The 19,626-nt window shown below is 38.4% G+C and overlaps 2 long non-coding RNA genes across 2 annotated transcripts; both read right to left on the reverse strand.

The window, feature by feature from the left end:
• Positions 1-6,078: 6,078 nt before the first annotated feature.
• LOC136995445 (uncharacterized) lies at positions 6,079-8,389 on the reverse strand. The gene is made up of 3 exons (XR_010887021.1): positions 8,328-8,389; positions 7,004-7,056; positions 6,079-6,284 (listed from the first exon to the last, which is right to left on the reverse strand). It is a non-coding gene; the product is annotated as an uncharacterized lncRNA (long non-coding RNA).
• A 10-nt stretch (positions 8,390-8,399) lies between these two features.
• LOC136995444 (uncharacterized) lies at positions 8,400-18,924 on the reverse strand. Its single transcript, XR_010887020.1, has 3 exons — positions 18,871-18,924; positions 18,231-18,394; positions 8,400-8,428 (listed from the first exon to the last, which is right to left on the reverse strand). It is a non-coding gene; the product is annotated as an uncharacterized lncRNA (long non-coding RNA).
• Between the last annotated feature and the right edge of the window lie 702 nt (positions 18,925-19,626).

Genomic DNA, 19,626 nt, shown 5'->3' on the forward strand with positions numbered 1-19,626 from the left:
GTGTGTGTGTGGAATGAATGTGTAAGACCATGGTAATACCGGATAATTCTCCGTTAGGATGTTTATTAAAGCATTGGAAAAGTGCGGGATATTTTCAGAGTATGAGTAAAAGTCGATTTATAGATTATTGTACGAATTGGTGGCCACAATATGAGTATGATGGACCCTGGTGGCCTGAACACGGAAGTTTAGATCCGGGTGTTATAGGTCCATTAATGAGATATTGATAAGAACTTGAAAAATGGGATGAAGTACCATATGTTGATCTATTTTATGATATACGTAATCATCCAGATATGCAGAGAGAATGTGGAATGTTGTTGGTACATCCCGAAAAAGATAAAACAAAGTGTGAAGGATGTGTAGGTAATAAGAAGTGTATGACTTGTTTGGCAATACAAAATTCAATAAGAGAGCCAGAGGATGTATCACTTTTAGTATCACCGACGGCCCCTGTGATGTCCGATATAGATGCAGGGGACGATAGTGATACCGATAGTATTAAGGCGGTAAAACTGTCAGAACCAATTAATACTGGAGCGATCCAGATTAAGTTAACACCGAAGGGTTCGCCAGGGCATTCATCATGCCCAAGACAAGCGCAACGAACCCCAATTGCACAGAGAACAAGACAAGGGAGGAAGGAACAAGAGCTAGAATATTTATAGTAAAAGAAATAGCTAATACAACAATACCAATAGAGGTAGAAAACGCTGTAGTACCATGGGTATGGGAGACACAAATACCAGGATTAGCGAAAGCAGCAAAACCTGTCATAGTAGAATTGAAAGAAGGTGTCCAACCGGTAAGAGTTAGACAATATCCTATACAGTTAGAAGCTAGGAAAGGGGTAGCACCATTAATTGCAAAATTTTTAATGCACAATGTGTTAGAAGAATGTGAATCTGAATATAATACACCAATATTTCCTATAAGAAAACCTAACGGAGATTATAGGTTAGTTCAAGATTTAAGAGCTGTAAATGAAATAGTTAAAGATATACATCCAGTAGTAGCAAATCCTTATACATTGTTAACATCTGTGGCAGAACAATTTAGATACTTTTCTGTAATTGATTTAAAAGATGCTTTCTTCTGCATCCCATTGGCATTACAAAGTAGGAAATTATTTGCGTTTGAATGGGAAAATCCGGATACAGGAAGAAAACGACAGCTGACCTGGACCAGGTTACCACAAGGCTTCAAAAATAGTCCTACAATATTTGGGAATCAACTGGCACGAGAACTGGAGGATTGGAAGGAGCAAGGATATTTTCAATTACCATCAGAAGCATACTTATTGTTGCAGTATGTGGATGACATTTTCGTGGCGACAGAAAGGTATGAAAACTGCATTACTGTTACAGTTGCGTTATTAAATTTACTGGGACAGAGCGGTTATTGAGTTTCTAAGGAAAAAGCCCAAATTGCCCAGGAAAAAGTGATATATCTGGGATGTGAAATTTCCCAAGGACAAAGACGGTTGGGGGTGAATAGAATACAAGCGATTTGTGCCATCCCTGAACCTAGAAATTTGCACGAGTTACGAACTTTTCTAGGAATGACAGGGTGGTGCAGACTCTGGATTTTGAATTATGGACTGTTAGCCAAACCACTGTATGAAGCTTTAAAAGAGCCACAATTAGTTTGGAGTTTAGAGTGTAAAAGGGCTTTTCAAGACTTAAAACAGGCTCTGCAAGAAGCCCCAGCATTAGGATTGCCTGATTTGACAAAAACATTTCAACTCTTTGTACATGAGCGGCAACGACTAGCGTTTGGAGTTTTAACTCAACGAATTGGATCATGGAAGAGACCGGTGGGCTATTTTTCCAAGCAGTTGGATATGGTAAGTGCCGGATGGCCTTCTTGCCTCCGAGCAGTGGCTGCTACTGTAATGTTAGTCCAAGAAGCTAGAAAATTAACATTGGGAACAAAAATGGAAGTATTTGTGCCCCACATGGTGATTGCAGTTTTGGAACAAAAGGGGGGTCATTGGTTGTCATCCAGTAGAATGTTGAAATATCAAGCAATATTGAGAGAACAGGATGATATATTTTTAAAGATAACAACATGTTTGAATCCCGCTGAATTTTTAGGTAGCAAAATAGAGGAAGGCGAGCTGGAAAATGATTGTATTGAGGTGATCGAACAAACTTACGCCAGTAGGGTAGATCTGAAAGATATTCCCCTTGTAAATCCTGATTGGACATTATTTACAGACGGTAGCAGCTTTGTTGAGAATGGAACACGATATTCTGGATATGCTGTGGTTACTAAGCTTGAAGTAATTGAAGCAAAGGCATTAATGCCAGGAACGTCAGCGCAAAAGGCAGAACTGGTCGCTCTAATTCGGGCTTTAATACTGAGTACGGATAAGAGAGTGAATATTTGGACAGATTCTAAATACGCTTTTGGAATAATACATATACATGGAGCTTTATGGAAGGAAAGAGGATTGTTGACGGCTCAAGGTAGTATTATTAAATATCGAACCGAGATCTTACAGTTATTAGAGGCTGTGTTACTACCTCAGCAAGTGGCTGTAATGCATTGTCGAGGACATCAGAGGGATGACAGCGATGTGGCACAAGGAAACATGAAGGCGGACCAGGCAGCCAAAATTGCTGCACGGCAAGTATGGACTGAATTAGCTCTAATACCTACTAAGGTAAGCCCGATTACTGCTCATCTCTCTGTAAATCCCTTTTATACCCAAGAAGATGAAAAATTAGCCGATTTGGTAAAGGCACAGAAGAATTCACATGGATGGTATGTAACAGGTAATGGACAAGTAGTAGTGCCTGCTACAATTATGAAACGAATAATACAAACTGAACATAATAAATGCCATTGGGGAGCAGAAGCATTGGTGCAGTTTTTAAAGCGGAGCATTATATCTGCACAAATGTTAACAATAGCAAAAGGGGTGAATGCGAAGTGTCCAGTATGTTTAAAGAATAATCCGGTAATATGAAAACAAATTCAAATGGGAACTTTGAAAGTGGGAATAGAACCAGGTGACTATTGGCAAGTGGATTTTGCAGAATTACCTAAATCAAAAGGGTTTAAGTATTTATTGGTATATGTATGTACCTTTTCAGGGTGGCCAGAAGCATTTCCCTGTAGAACGAATCAAGCTAGAGAAGTAGTAAAAACTTTGTTAAAAGAGATCATACCTAGATTTGGGGTACCTTTAGGAATTTCTTCAGATCGAGGCCCACACTTTATAGCTAAAATAGTACAGGAAATTAGTGAAATGCTTGGAATTAGCTGGGATTTACATACACCATGGAGGCCACAATCTAGTGGAAAGGTAGAAAGGATGAATCAAACATTAAAAGGACAAATTAAAAAGATATGCCAGGAAGCTAAAATCCAATGGCCACAGGCATTGCCCCTTGCTTTATTGAGAATTCGTATAAAACCTAGAGAAGGGTTGTCTGTAAGTCCATATGAAATTCTGTACGGTAAGCCATATACTGCACCAACGACGGGAATGGGAAGCGCAGATTTACACCTTCAAGGAGATCAAGATGTTTATAGTTATATAATTTCTTTAAGCAGATTACTCACAGCCTTACGTGCCGCGATCATCTGGAATCGCCCTTTGCCATTGGAGAATCCGGTGCATGATATTCAACCAGGAGACCAAGTGTATGTTCGAAATTGGCAAACGGAGCCTTTAAAGGAACAGTGGCATGGACCTTATTTGGTACTATTGATAACATTTACCGCTGTGAAAGTAGCAGGAATTGATAATTGGATTCATTATACCAGAGTGAAGAAGGTACCATCACAATGGGGGGTAAAAATGATCACTCCTACAAAACTGAGATTTACATCTTGGTAATACTATGCTGGGTAGGATTAAGTAATGGTTTCGCTCAAATAATACATACATATGCTACTGTACATATAGAAGAACGAATGGATGTAAATTTGACTTGTGATTTTGTTGGAGATATGGGAAGTTCAATCCAAGACATTAGTTGCTATTGGCAGAAGAATGAGTCCAAATTGTCAACTGGGTTTACAATCCGATGGGATAGTGATACACGAAGGGGTACTATGATTTTATCATTGCGAAATGTAAGTAAGACAGATGTAGGAAACTACACCTGTATTGTTTGGATTAAAGAGAGTTTTGATTATGGAAAAAGGGCATTAGAGGTTACTGCAAAATCAGAACCTATGCAGAAAAGAAACAGAGCCAGGAGAGAGTTAAAAGATTTGGAAAAAGATGAAATGCAACCAATACAAATAATCCAGGCGCCACAACAGGAAACACAAGAAAATCTAATGCAAAAGAAAGTTAGCTGAAAAACACCCAGTCTAGAACTGTACAAAAGTATACACTTGTGACAACCCGAAAGTGAAGTTACCTTTCCACCTGTGGTCCTTGCATTAAGGACAGGTTGTGCTTGTAGAGGAATTAAATACTCAATGAGTGAACCTGTAATACAATTCGGAGTGAGAATAGATTGTAGAACTACGATCAGGAGCATAGGAAATTTAGTTTGGGTTACAAGTGATGGACAATGGACGACTCACCTCCCCTTGGATGGGTTGGTGACTGAAATAACTTTAGGGTTACCAACTCTCTGCCCAATTTGGAAGTAAGCGCCATTTAAGGGTAGATTAGAAAATTTACGGATAATGAAGAGAGAAATAAAGGATGATGATGATTGGCAAGAACCATCATCCGGTGTGAAGTTAGGTTGGGCTTTAGAATCATTGTTTGCTCCAATTAGTACTTATCGGAATAGAGAAATGTTGTACCGGTTGTTAGGACAAACGGAAAGGCTAGCAAGAGTGACTAAAGAAGGATTTAAGGAAATAAACTTACAATTACAGGCAACCACAAAAATGACCCTGCAAAATAGAATGGCATTAGATATGCTGTTGCTAAAAGAACATGGAGTATGTGGTTATTTACGAGATAAGATTGATCATTGTTGTGTACATATTCCGAATGTTACAGCCGCGGTAGAACGTGATTTGTCTCAGCTAACACAAATTGAACATGCAACTGAGGAAGAAAGAGAAGAAAGTACCCATAATGGGGTTGCTGCTTTAGCAAAGTCATTTGGATTGAACATCTCTGGTTGGGTAGCATCTTTAATTCAATGGTGTATAATAATTATAATTATTATGTTAGCTATTATGGGAGTGTTGTGTTTGATTCAAAATATTGTTAATAAGGAACGGCAACACTTGGGGAAAATTTTAAAAGCTGTTACCAGGAAGAATCATGAACTTCCCCCGAGATATGAAGACATTGGAAATAATTCATCGCAGCTACAATCACCAGTTTGAGACGGTCCAAAGAATATGGAAATCTGCGGAACTGATGATGAAAATCCTTGCAGTCTGGAAGACCTGAAGTATTTTCAAAGGGGGGAATTGTTACATTATATTGATTAGAATAGGTTATACTTGGTAGACTAGATGAAGGTATAATCGCAGGTGTTGGGTACAGTACGGTCTGATGAACTAGGTACAGTACAGTCTGATGAACTAGGTAAATGATAAGCAAATCTTGGCAACAGTAACTGAAGAAACTATAAATGGGAAACAATCATGTAGCTTAGCAATTCTGTTGATTATGTTACGTAACCGAACACTATAAATATTAACCAAGTTAAACGGGGATTTGGGATTCTCAGCTTTGGACATGAGTCCCTGAGACCCCGGGCCCTGAATAAAGCACTGCATATAACTGCTTTCGTAGTTATGTGTTTCTTTACGGGCAACACCACAAGCATACTCCAAAGCAGACAACCCTCTTGTTCAGCTGGAGGCTGATGCAGCTTGTATGGTTTTGTATGCTCTACAGTTTAGTGTTGAGACAAGGTCAGTATTTGTCCCAAGCGCACAGGAGACCTTCAGTTTATGCAGAAAGGCAGGCAATAACAGCCTGTTGGGGTACCCTCCTGGATCAGACACCAATGTCTACAAGTCCACCTTTTTCTTGCACATTCAGCCACTCCTGCTGCCAGGGGCACAAGCCACTGGCCACCACCATGTCTGTCCCTTCATCAGTCTTGTCTCTTTTGTAACTAGAGTTTTTTTCCATTTTTCAGCCTACTCACCCTCATGGGAGAGCTCTCAGCCCTCTTCCTTGGGATGCTTACCCAGTCAGACTTCCTCCAAGCTGCAGCACCATGACCTCAAACTCCAGAATGAGGGAATGAATTTGCCCCAAAAAGTCACAGCCAGGCAGCATCTCCTTCCAGCTTCCCACAGCAAGCTAGCAGGGTCTTCTCACGCTCATCAGCTCATTCCTGGTGACAGCAACAGCACAACAGCGGAAGAAATTACTCCATTAATCATTTTGCCTTTATGATTTCATTTTTCACATCTGTCTCTTGAAACCTGGTTCCCATATTCTGTGCATATAGAAGAAAAGCAGTAATTTGGGTTATTATTAAATTAGACTTATTTCCATTTCTGACTACCAAAACTAGGAATAAACATAGGAATAAAATGATAATAAAACAAATTTAAAAAATGCTTTGATAGTTATGAGCTCCGAAGAAAATATAAAAGAGAATGAATAACAGATTAAAGCAGCACATTATGTTGACTAATTTCAGTTCTTAGACAATAATGAAAATTAATGTCAGTCTGAGATTTTATGCTTTTAAGTAATTTCATTAGAGTTTTAAAGGACAGTAAAATGGTTGTCTTAGCAGCATCCTTATTAGAGTCAGAAAAATTAAGAAATACTGATAACAGCAAAAATATGCAAATTCACAATTTTTTCAAGGTTTTCAAATTCAACAATTTATGGCAGCCCACCAAGACATTCTGTTATTCATATGACACCCCTTAGTCTTTAAAAACAAAGGAATTAGTGTTTGAAAGATTATCTTGGTTGTATTTTTTTAATTAAAATAAAATATTCTGGCTAAAGTGCAGTGCCTGTTAATACTGCTTAAGCACAGCACAGTTTGTAATGGGTGCATAATGCAAGGGCAGTACAAACAAACCTAGCAGTTACCTGATTTTTTTCAGAAGGCTTTTCAGGATAGAATTAACTCTTTAGGTAAGGTTCTATTAGGGGAAGAAAAAAAAAGATAAGTATTACACTTTCCAGAAACTCTTCCAGAGTGAAATTACTCCTCACATACCTTTTCATGATTTTCTGATTGCTCAGTAAACACATAAAATACTCTCCTGTCTGAGAACCTGATTTACCATCCATTATATTTCCTACCTTATATGTAGGAAAACCACGTGCTATAATTAGAACTAGAGCAGTGCAGAATTATCATATAGCAGTAGTGATATTCAATGCCTATACAGATTTTAACAGAAATTTCTCAGTGATTATGGTAGTTAAGTGCATTTGAGAACCTAACTTCTTTCTATGGTTTAAATTTGCTGATTTCATTCTTACTTATGCAGAAGATTCATCCTAATCCATTAAATTTCACTCTTGGATGAGCAACTAAGAATTTGTATCCTTCCTTCTAAACAAAATCATTTTTTCTCCTTTGCTTACTGCTCTGGGACTTGAGAAAGCAAAAAAGAGGACTATAGAAGTGCTTTCCCCAGGAATTTCTTTCCTCCTTTAAAAAACCATACACATACATTTCATTACTTTGATTATACAGATGTTGTGGGAAGAAAACACTGCCTGTTCAATTCTGCATCCTTGAATTTAGAAAGTCTTCAAAGTAACAATGGTGTTATGGTTTAGGAGAAATCTTATTGAAAATGGTAAACAAAAACACCTTTGAAGCCCACGGTACCAGTGAAATGTCCCTTGGAGATGGTGAAACAACAAAAGCCATCATACAAACCACATGCCACACGGGAAGCCCGTCAGGAATTTGAACTATTTGGGCTAACAGTAAATGCTGAAGTGGGAGGACTGACTTGGCTGCAGTTTTAACATTTGTGCACATGTGCAGAGAAAACCAAAAGATGTAGTTAAGGAAAGAATAAAGCACAAGACATGTCAAAAAAGACTGGTGGAGTAACTTTGAGAGAGGTGAAAAAAGAGAGTTCTGGTGCTGAATAGTGCTTGACTTGGATGCAGAACTATGAGAAAAACTAAACTATTAATTAGACTGTTTCCTGGTATTTGATTCCTATATGTTTACATGAAACCAACTGCATTTTCCTGCAAACAAATAGGATTGCATAAAATACCTGAGTAAATCATCAATACCTCTTAATCATGAACATATTGATCACATTTTCTAAGTGATGTGTAAAATCAGATTAAGAAAAAGCCTCCTCTCACTATCACTTTTAAGACCCTACCCATAACAAAATGAAGGTAAAATCACATAAGGCTACAACTGACAAGCACTTACCAAGTTCTTAGATGTCGATGAGCCAGAAGTAATGGTGTGAATAACACAGAAGAAAGTGTCACTGCAGAAGGAGGAATCTCTCCAGCAACCAGAATACTGGGCTGCAAGAGATGACCAGAATTCACAAACCATAAATAACGGGATGCAAGTTTTCACTAACTCACACAAATCCAAACCATGAAATTATCCCAATACAGAAAACAGTGCAATGTAACCCAAACAAAGTGAAAAATCAAGCCAACCCATTTTGTCCCATCAGAACCCAAACCTGTCAGAAGGAATGGCAATATAATAACAAACTGTTTCTATCATCTTTTTAATAAACTCAAAATCCTTATGCCCCTGGGTTCCTCATAAAAAAAAAAAAAAAGAAAAAAAAAACTGCAAGCCTTAAAAAGAATAACTTAATTGATAAGTATCTACTTTCTATGATCCAAGGCTTACTAAAACATCACACAATCTTTTAAAAATTTGAAATACAGTTTGGGATATCAAATCTGGGCATTAGAAATGTACTGCAGGTTTTCACAGAGATTCAAGCCTGAAGTCAAGTTTTCCTTCCCTAGGCACAATGGAGTACAAAAGAGTATGTCAGTAGGTTGCATTTTGCAGTTAGAAACCTCTAAACTTTCTCCAGAGGACGTGTCACGAGACGAGGAATTTCTGTGAAGCAAGCAAGACACTCAAGTGCTCTCTATCTCCATCTTTTTCCTCTGGCAAAGTCCAGCACAGCTTACCCCTTGGCAAAAGAGGAAAGCTGTTTTGTGGAAGGGATCCTTCCACATAACAACATCCTGAGCCTGGCATTTCTTACAGGGAGAAGGGCACGAACATGAACGGTCTCCACAGCCGGGCCTGAATGCTGTAAACTGCACCCAGTTCACCTTGTGGTGGTTTCTGTAGACCTCCTTCTAACCTCTCCTGTTAGATGTTTGCTCAAATCTCCCAACATCTTTTAAACGCAGTGGGGTTTTGTTAGCCTGCCTTTTCAATGTGTAGCCATCACTCCAGTATTTCCCAAAATGTCTCCCTCACTTTCTTCCTTTTGCCTCATTCTTTCCTTTACCAGGAAGTCCTACATCCTGCTGCTAATTTCCAACCATTTCTCTTCCCGATATAACACATACTTTTTCAGAAAATGACAGTTATATGATACAAATAGCCTCATCCTGGTCATTGCTGACCCATTAAAAAAAAAAAAATACACACACAAAAAACACCCCCTCACACACTGAATACTCTTGTTAAAAGCCCTAATTGACCACCATTAAGCAGTTCTTTAGTACATGAAAAAATTGTCACAGAAATATCAGCTTGATTTTCTGTAGGCTATGACCATGCGTAAGAATACAATCAGACGATCATTTGTGATCATGTTAGCATGTTTTAACAAGGCCATTACTTCACAAAAAGTCTTAAACCACTGATCTAAGCAGTCCACATTAAGCACTAAATCACTATGAACACACTCTATCCAAATTTGTTCAAAACATTTTGAAAGAGTTTTTACAAAACAGATTTTTGTCAAGTACTTTGTTCCAGCGTGTATTGCTTGTTCTCCTGTAATCATAATAATGTTACGTGCATTTTGGTAAAATGGACAGGAATGCAGCCATGGCTTATGCCTGATGGAAATCTAATTGCACGGCCAGGTGACACAGTAATGCCCAGATCCCGTATTAACAAGCAGGGAATCGCAGCCTGTATTACTACCTTTACAATGAAATGCAGTGACAAAGTATCACATGCTATTGCCCATTGCAACACAATCAAAAATGAATTAAATTAGTGAAAAGCAATTTGTGCCATTAACCAAATTCAGAAGAGTTTTACAACAATATAAGTCAATGTCATTACTTTTTTAATTTACAGCTGCAGAAGAACAGGCCCTCTACTGAAAACTAAACCAAAGAAGAAAAAAGTTTTAAGGTCAGTGTTGAAATAGTAGTAAGAAGACACCCACAAGTATTTCTTGGAACTCTGTATTGTTTTTATTAGTAGATTCACATAGCACATGTATTTCTAATGTTTTCCCATGTCATCATGTAATAAACACTATACAACAAACATCACGGAATACTTAAAGTCCATCAGAAACAAGCTTCAACAAAGAGAAGACACAGACAACAGCTAAAGATGAGGTTCTACTTTAGTTTTGCAAGCTAAATATAATAACTAAGTATTTCCTGAAAGAAGGTTAGAAAAATGTGATGAGTAAAAATGGGATACCTAGAAAATACAAACGAATGCAAGAGTGAAACCTTTTAGATTAAAGGAATTCATAGTATACTGCTAACATGGAGCCAAAGGAACAAATTGTTCTATTAGAGAAACTGTGCTGTTTCTTGTGCATTAAATGTAAGTGGTTAGTATCCCATTAACTGCTAGCCCTATTATAATATTACAGCTTTCAGCGCCCTTGGAACAAATTGATCCTAGTGGATTGAGCATCCTTTGCAGACCTCAGATGAAATGGCATGGAGAAATGGCAGGCTGTAAAAATGATAATGTGATAATTGAAAGCATCTGTGACTGAAGATGTATAAACAACAGTAAAATGAGAAATGCAAGAATTGGCTTAGAAGCGTGGGCTGCCAAGCAGCTCTGAAGCCAAGAAAGAACAGAGGATGAGAAATCTTCAAAATATAATATCTTAAATTTTTTTGGCTGTAGTGACTCAAATGTTCTGATTACAGCTGCTATACTCATGCAAGCCTAAGAGCGTGTTATACTTTGAACAAGCAAGAAATGTCACGGAAGTCAAAATCACAGATTGGCTAACCTAGGACTCACTTGATCAAGAACTGAAAGGAAGAACTGTAAATCTAATTACCACAAGTTTATCCAAAACCAATCCTGTCCAACTAAAAACATCTTATTTAGTAATATGACATATGCAGCTGATGAAAGTAACACCAATGCAATATACTTAGACTTCCATAGGATGTCTAACTTAATACCACAAAAACTCCAAATTAAGAAACTCAAAGACTATAAAATACCATGACAGAAATTAAACAGATGAAAAATTGAATGACAGCTCTCATAACATCATGGAGAAATCATCATCTTATAGGCATGTCTTAGCATAGATTTCTGTAAATTACAGATTGTTTACCTGCTCCCATAGAAACACCGCTACAGTCTGTTTTTTTGACAGTCCAGACAGAAGCAGTGTAAAGAACATAGTCAATACTTACAGAATGGGACATTGTAACCTGGGAAGTGGCAACTCCAAAAAGGACTTGGAAATCATGGTAAATAAAAAGCTGAACATCAGCTCTTAGTTCAATATTGTGGTCGAGAGGACCAGTGTTGATCCTGAGTGCATTAACAAAGAAATCTTAAGTGAGGAGTTTTATTACCTTTAGCATGCTGTAATTACATTCAAGCTTGGTGTCAATACTTAAAGATGCAAGTTGATAAATTGAAGAGAGCTTGAAAAAGCCACTGAAAAGCAATAAAGTTGGAAAGCATGCCTTGTGAGAAACTGAGGATTTCTGTCCATTTTACTCATCAAACAAAAGGTGAAAGGGTGATACAATCACAGTCCATAAATAACTAGCAAAACTTAAATAATCCCCATACAGCAGACATAGATGAAGAACACGGTCAAGGGGCTGGAAGCTGAAGCTGTTCAAATTCAAACTATATATACAGTACAACGCTAAGTGTAACAAACCATAACAGAGTCTGCCTTGCTTGCAATTTTTAACTCAGGATCAGGTCTTTTCCTCTAAAATTTAAATTCCAATTCAGAAAATTAGTTGGCCTTCACAGACAAGTGTCCAGACCAGATGATGAGATTTCTCAAGGTCTTACAGGTTGGTGAATCTATACAATTAACCATATATCATTGTGGCAGCTTTTGGATCTCAATTTTTAGGATCCCCCTCAAGTAAAAGATCTGCTAAGAAAAGAGCTATTTAATTCAAGAAGCTCTTATATAACCTTTTCTCAGGGATGTTATATGAAGGTCTGATAAAATATATTCTCACCCTTGACTTTCTTACAGACATATTTAACTACACAGGCTTTCATAATGCTAAATGCATTTCATTTCATTTGTGCTTCTTGCCCATCTTCTTAGAGCGTACCAGTCTTTACCTCTAAAGAGAGGCTCGTTAAAATTGCAGGGGGGAATATGGTACTCTTGGGGTTTTTCCTCCCGCCTGCTGTAGTTATGACTTGCAGGAAGGAGCAAAAACAGTCAGGGTGAACATCAGGCTACAGTTTCATAACACATTGCATCCTGGCAAAAGGAGGTGAGCAAAGACGGGGAGACGAGGGAGGGATTTGTCAGCTGCCAGGAGCTCTGATAGGAAACAAGAACGAGCCGAGACTGACAAACCTCCTTCTGGGGCTGCTCACACACTGCTTGGCACGTCCTGCTGCCGCACTGCATGGACAGGCTGGCATCAGCAAATCGACCAAAACACTAACAGCAGAGAAAACGCACACACTTCGGATGAATAAGACCCTGGTGTAACAATATTCACCTCAATGTATTAATGAGTCTTTTATACCAGGCAAGTATTTTCATTGTTTCTTGAAGAAAGCTTGAGAGATTAATGGTTCTTTTTGTATGCTTTTAAATGTGCTTAATTTTAAAAAGAAAATTCCAAATTCATGTCATAAAGGAATAAAATGAATTAGAAAGCAAAAACCACCCTTTCCTAGTACAAGAAAATCATGGCAGGAATTTGGTGTTGGTCAAGTGGTTAAGCAAGTGCTCTCTCATTTTCAAAGTTAGCACACAAAATAAATTGGGCTCTGCTTGGTCTCAGGAGTTTAAAAAGGGAGCTCTGACATAGGTAAAAGTAGCTGTAGGTCAGACCTTGGAGCACTTCTGTCCAAGTTCAGACCCTTCCTGCCCTCTTGCAGTTGCCTAGGTGATCCTTCCAGCTCTTGCAGGATTTTAAAAGACAAAATTTTGCTGGGCAGTGCAGCAGAAGTGGGTTTTTTTCCATCTTGTTATTTTAAGGGTAACATCCTGGGGAGATACTTATGTTATATAATTTAATTTAAACTAATAAATCAACTTTGATGGAGATATTTGCATGTGTGAGGATATTCACAAGCACTATCTGCAAGATGAGGCAGAGAACCAGCACAAAAACAGAGAAGACAGTTCAAGTTAGCTAGGAATACAGTTTTTAAAGACATGCCTAAAGATGGCAGAGATTACATACGGAGGACTGATACCTATTGAACAAAAGGTGAAAATGAAAGAAAACTTCAAGTCTTTGCAAGAAATTCTGATTGCAGTACATTTTTATATCCCCCAAGGTTGGACTAGATGATCTCCAGAGGTCCCTTCCAACCTCAACCATTCTGTGATTCTGTGATGAGCCAATAAACACAAATAAAAATATCTGGATGGAGATCAAGTTTTCCTTATAATGTAATGAAGCCAAAATAAATACGCCAAAAGGATGGAGGCTCTAGAGTTCTAAAATATTTCCTATAACTCAGAGAGGTTACCCTTCCTGAAGCATGCCACTCTGCCACTGATCAAAAGTTATATGCAGATCCTCTATTAAGCTCTATTGAGAGTAAAGGGTCACTGGGATACAGCTAAATGATATTCTTCACTTTCTGCCATAACAAGAAAGAGAAAAAAATTCCAATGTCTCCAGATAAAATATGTCTGACATTTATAGTATAAACATACTGTGGTATTTGCTAAGGTTTTAAATAGTTATGAGTCTTAAATTCTGAGAAGGTGGCTTTTTCCTGAATGCCTGATTAGCAGGGTGAGAGAAAGCCATATTCTGAGAATTTCTGCACACACTTGACATAATCCGGGCCTTGCTTTTTGCACAAAGAGTAAGTGATTGCTGCAGCATTCAGAGCCGCAACCTCTCCACTGTGTTTAGCAGTCAAGAAGGGCAGATGTCAAGAAGCACTTCACACCCTGGCTCTAGACCGCAAAACCTAAGAACTGGAAAGGAGCCAGTCCAAAGGTAAAGTGGGAAGAGAGCACAAGCTCCTTCTTCAAATTTCAGGATTTTTTTTTTTCTTTAATGTGGCTTTGGGTAGTTTCCCAGACAGAGGCAGTCAGTAGAAAGGTCAGATTTTTTCCTGCAGCACTACAATTCAGAAATGAATAGTCAGACACTTAACTCAATTTTTCTTGTGTGGCTGCAAAGCTATTTTATGGAGTATAGGATGCATTTTCAATCTATTTAAAGAAAGCTTTCAGTACAATGAGGTCTCTTAAACTTCATAAATTGATACACTCTACCGTTAAATTGAGCCTCATGAGACTAAAGCCATTGAATTGTACATCTGTAATGTCCAGAACATGAATAACAGGCAGTCTGAAACAGGCAGGGATGCAAAGCTGACTTCTGTAAGTGTGGAAGGTAGGAACTATGGTATCTTCTGCTTTGCTTCAAATTATATCCTAGCAAGCGCAGTACCACAAGGAGCATATTACAGTGTATTCATCACCACTGACAGAGGAGTATGTCATGAAATGTCAGATAAGAGAGGAAAAGAAAGAAAATACATATATACTTTTAAGACTTTGTTATAAGAGGCACATACAGTTAATATTATCAGATAATTAAATGCAATCATGTTCTTTTTCTACACTGCTCCTCAGAATCCTTCATCCTACAGCTCTCCAGTTTTCTCCTCTTTGTCCCATTTATATTTTTATTTTTCCTTTTCAGTCACTTTTTTGTCTTTATTGTCCTATACAAATGCCTTCAATCTTGTTTCCTATCTACTTATTCTGACCACTGTAGTTCAGTTTGTTGAAATAAAAAAAGTCATTGCATAATAGACATATAAATCTCCATTATGAAACAGCAAACTAAAACCAACCTACAACCTTCTGCTTTTAAATCTTCAATGACATTAAGGAGAGATTGTGTTTAAGGTTCTCAGATAGTTTTACAATAATTTCAGGGAGCAATACAGCGAATACATAAACCTTCTGCTGATTTGTAGCTCAAAACTGATTAAGAGATCATTAAAACAACACTGTTTCTGTTTTACAACATTTTCTTAAGCTTCACTGAATTTCCTCTCTTAGAGAGGTGACTTCCCAACACAGCATGGTCACTTACAGGAAATGCTAGAGCAGAGACATCTTGTGGTAACAAGTAGAGGTGTGCAAACAAAATATTCATTGCACTGTTAAATACTGAACGTGCACGTTTGGGTTTACTACAGCTTTTAAAAGTATATTCAAAACAAGAACTTTCAAATAAAGATATCAACATGCTTCACTGGAAAAAATGTTTAATATTTTCAAAGAATTGTTTGGAATTTTTGTGGATCGAAGCCATTTCACAGGCATTCACAAAAAATCTGTTTTCATTCAAATTTGTATGCTTGTTGGAAAAAAAGTTCTGCTAAAAGGAGATTCAGCTCCAATTGTAGTAAACATACCAGCTTCTGTAGTTATTTTAATTTATGTAGGAAAGAAATTTAACAAAACAAAGTTATATGAAATTATTATCCTCTTACAGAAGAATACTTTGAAAAATCCCTGGTGCAGGTGACATGAAATGGCACACCAAACTGCAGCAAGGAAAAGTCAGGAGAGAGGTTGTTTCTTTCAGCAGAGAGTCTCTTAGAAGAGACTAGATCAACATCAGCTAGATGCAACGAAGGCATAGCTGAACATCTAGAGACAGTGTGGGCTGTTCCCTGTGGCCCCTCCCTGTGCCAGTTTTCTTTTATTCAGTTTCTTCATCCAAAAAAAACCCCAAAAAAACAAAACAAAAAACAAAAAACCCCTGCTCATCACGTTCATGAAAGGCTTGGAGTTTCTGCTGCCAGGGTTATCCTTTACTATCACCACAAATGGGATCCGGATCACTATGAAAAGTACCTTTTCACTTTTGAGAGGCTCCAGTGAGGTTTATCAGATGAAAAGGGATAAATCAGAAGAGTTATTATTCAGACTGATCCATGACAAGATTGACTACCCTAGAAATAGTAGTGACCTTTACAGACAGCATTTGTAAGTCTCCAGGAATCCAGATGAGCATATCTGGTTCATAAATAAGTGCTGTTGATCAATATTCTTTTAAGTGAAAGAATAAATATTTTAAATCTGCAAGACTACTTCACCTCAGAGCTAGAAAACATTGGTCTTCAGTCAGGGCTGGATAATCGAGGGGCCATGAGGTTCAGGGAGGTTAAGCACTTTGGCCGTGATCACAAGGAATCAAGGTCAGACACCGGACTAGGAAAAATGTCTCACACCCCACGTTTCTGCTTTTAACAACAAACAACGGTCTTACATAGACAAATTATTTTACCCCTCTGTTTGCAGGAATGAAAGCATTCGTGCATGAGATACAGATTGTTACTGTAAGGTACCATAAAAAGAGAATGGATCATCTCCAAAAAATGTTTGAAATAGAAGGTGAGTACAGTGTAAGACATAGGACTTTACTGCCATTTAGAATATGAGAAAATTTTCTAACAGAACACTATATTCCTATGAATGGATTTATCACAGCTTACCAAAATAGGATCTCATGCATGATAACAGATGAGAGTAATGAAGAACAATATTGAGTCTGGAAGACTGAATGAGGTTGCTGAGTGAGAATGGAGAAGAATTGCTATTAACTGACCTGGAAGATATCACAGACTATTTTGCCAGCCCTCTAGGCAGTCAGACATTTACGGCAGAGGCAACATACGGTTCAGGAAGAATGCTGCTCCTCTTGCCATTATTTTTTATTAATATTATTTCCTTTCTTCTGAAGATGAAAAATCTTGGCCTAATGTAGCTTTCCAAAGACAGCAGAGCAGGAAGAAAACAGACATCATCGAGTTCACTTGGTTCTGCTTTCATGGAATTTTACCACAGCTATTCAATTTTTTTTAAATATTGCTAAAGGAAACATTTCCATTCACCTTTAACCAGGACACACAGTCATTTTTCATATTAACGGCTTGACAGCTGTTTTAACCCAATTCCCAATTATGAGTACAGCTTCGAGTCAGAACAAACACATCGATTTTTTTTTTTAATCAAATATAACAGCTTTAAAAACGGATAAAACTTTGTAAAGGGAAGGCAATCATCCTGTCACTTACTTCAGGCTGTAAACTATGATAACAGGGCAGAATAAAACACGATAAGTTCTGAGATCTACCATCAAAGAGATAGTTAGTAAGGAAACAAAACCAACTTAAACACTGCACTTGTGACATAAGCAGTTTGGGGAGTTAAGTTCTCCTCTTCTCTCACAATTGTTTTCAGCTACTTCAGTTCAATGCTTTCACATTGACCATAAAACAAAAGAATACTGTCCAGAATATAAGAATAGATAAGGAATGAGGAAGAGCTTAAGTGCTTACTCTGGTGGCTGGGGAAGTCAGAAGCTGCCGAGGAGCTCTGACTCCAGTGGCCATGCCCGGCTACGGGGGCTAGCAGAGTTCACAGGTTTTGCCAGGAAGCACTGCAAGGGTGACAGCGGATAATAAGCTGCTCAGCCAGCAGGAGTCCAAGTAAAAGTAAAGTTTCAGCTAAATGGAGTAAGAATAATGACGCTGCTGCTAGGGATGGAAACAAAACATGCCTTTGAGTTTGAAAAGCCACAACACAGTGTGTTCGTCCTGTAAGGGAGTTAAAACACAGAAACCAGTAACTCAGACATGTTGAGATGCTATAAAATCAATGGAATAGGGTTGTTTTTGGCTACAGAAAACACAGTAAAGCTATGTTATGCTTTCCTTTACCTCCCAGCTAAACCATATTCTCAAAAAGGCTTTTCTACTAGATAGATAATCAAAGAATGAAAACTAATTTATCGCCCTTTCAAAATGACAGAATTATTTGCATAATAGAAACATAATGCACTTAATGGACACAAGCACAGACCATTCGCGTGATCCAGATGAATACCTGCACACAGAGGTACATACCTGGAAACCACTCCAACATGGAGTGGCTGTGACCTGGAGGCAGTGCCCTGAGGGTAGCTGAGGGCTCATGCAGAGTCTCACATCCCAGCTCACTCACCCAGATGATCCTTTTTTCTTTTTGGCTTCAAGAAGCAAAAAGCTTCTTTAGGATGGTAGAAAGTAGCCTGAGGAATAGACACAGCACAACAGTGGGGGACAAATTCTTAGTCTGTGAGAGGGATCACACCTGAAAAAGTTGCCTTTGCGTTGTCACGTTGTGACCACACTTCTCGGCGGTGTCAAGACAACATCATCAGTTCCTGTGTGCACCAGTCCTGCCTGTTGTACCGGATGAACAGCCTCTGCTTGACCTCTCTGCCTCCTGTAGAGCAGGAGCCCAAGTCCCGTGCAATCACAGGAAGCCACGTGTATCATAAGTCGGTTAATGACTGCTGGATCCGCAGTGCCTGCTGATGGCACTGATCATTTCCACAGCAGCTGAGTTGGTACGACCACTCACTGCTCCAACACCCTTTTAATGCCTTTCCTTCCCAGCCTCTGTTCTGCATGCCCCATTCAAACCACCCAGTGCCCTTCGGGCAACTTCCTCCTCTTCGTTTCATTGCAATGCAAGTCTGTCTTTGCTCGACATAACACTCACCTTCTTCAACGACTGTGTCTCAACTGATCAGTCTCTCGCTTGCCCCATCATATCCTTGCACCAAGAGGTGCAGCTGCAGATGTCCAGAGGGACTCGCTTCATTGCCTCTGTTTGAACACAGATTTTAGAGTGTCCTTTCATTGATGCTTTGCTCTCCAAAAGAAATAATATTCACAGTAACAGTCCAGTTACCTTGCTTACTTTTCAGATCAGCAGGGAGAATAACACTATTATGCTGCAAGAACTGGACTTGCCTAGGATTCAGATGAAAGCCAACTTAAAAGACTCTTAAATCAAGATTGATTACATTTATAATTTACTGTAGATAAGAAAATCTTTTATGTAGTCTCTCGGGAATAATTAAAATATGAGGGGAAAAAATGAAACATAATAGGCTCATCCATAGCCTCTTGCAATAGTTCTAGGGGAACACAGATTTACCCCTGAAAATCCATGGCTGGATTATTAAAAGAAAACTTTGAATGCTGATATTTTGTGCTATGAAAGACACACCAGTGAAAACAGAATATTTGAATAGAAAGAGCAGACGTTATTCTGCTTCTTCATCTTCCTTAACTACATCTGATAAAACATTTGCACAGGCTTTTTGCAGGGGTAACAGGAAGAGAAAAATCTGAAATATGGTTATGGACCTCAATAGTACACTGCTTAAGAAAGTACTAGTAGAGCTCATTCCCTCACAGCTAGTAACCAGACTTGTTCAGAAAAATAAACCTGCTAGCATTTCAACAGATG

The sequence above is a fragment of the Apteryx mantelli genome, chromosome Z (assembly GCF_036417845.1).
Source record: "Apteryx mantelli isolate bAptMan1 chromosome Z, bAptMan1.hap1, whole genome shotgun sequence".
In the NCBI taxonomy this organism is placed as follows: Eukaryota; Metazoa; Chordata; class Aves; order Apterygiformes; family Apterygidae; genus Apteryx; species Apteryx mantelli.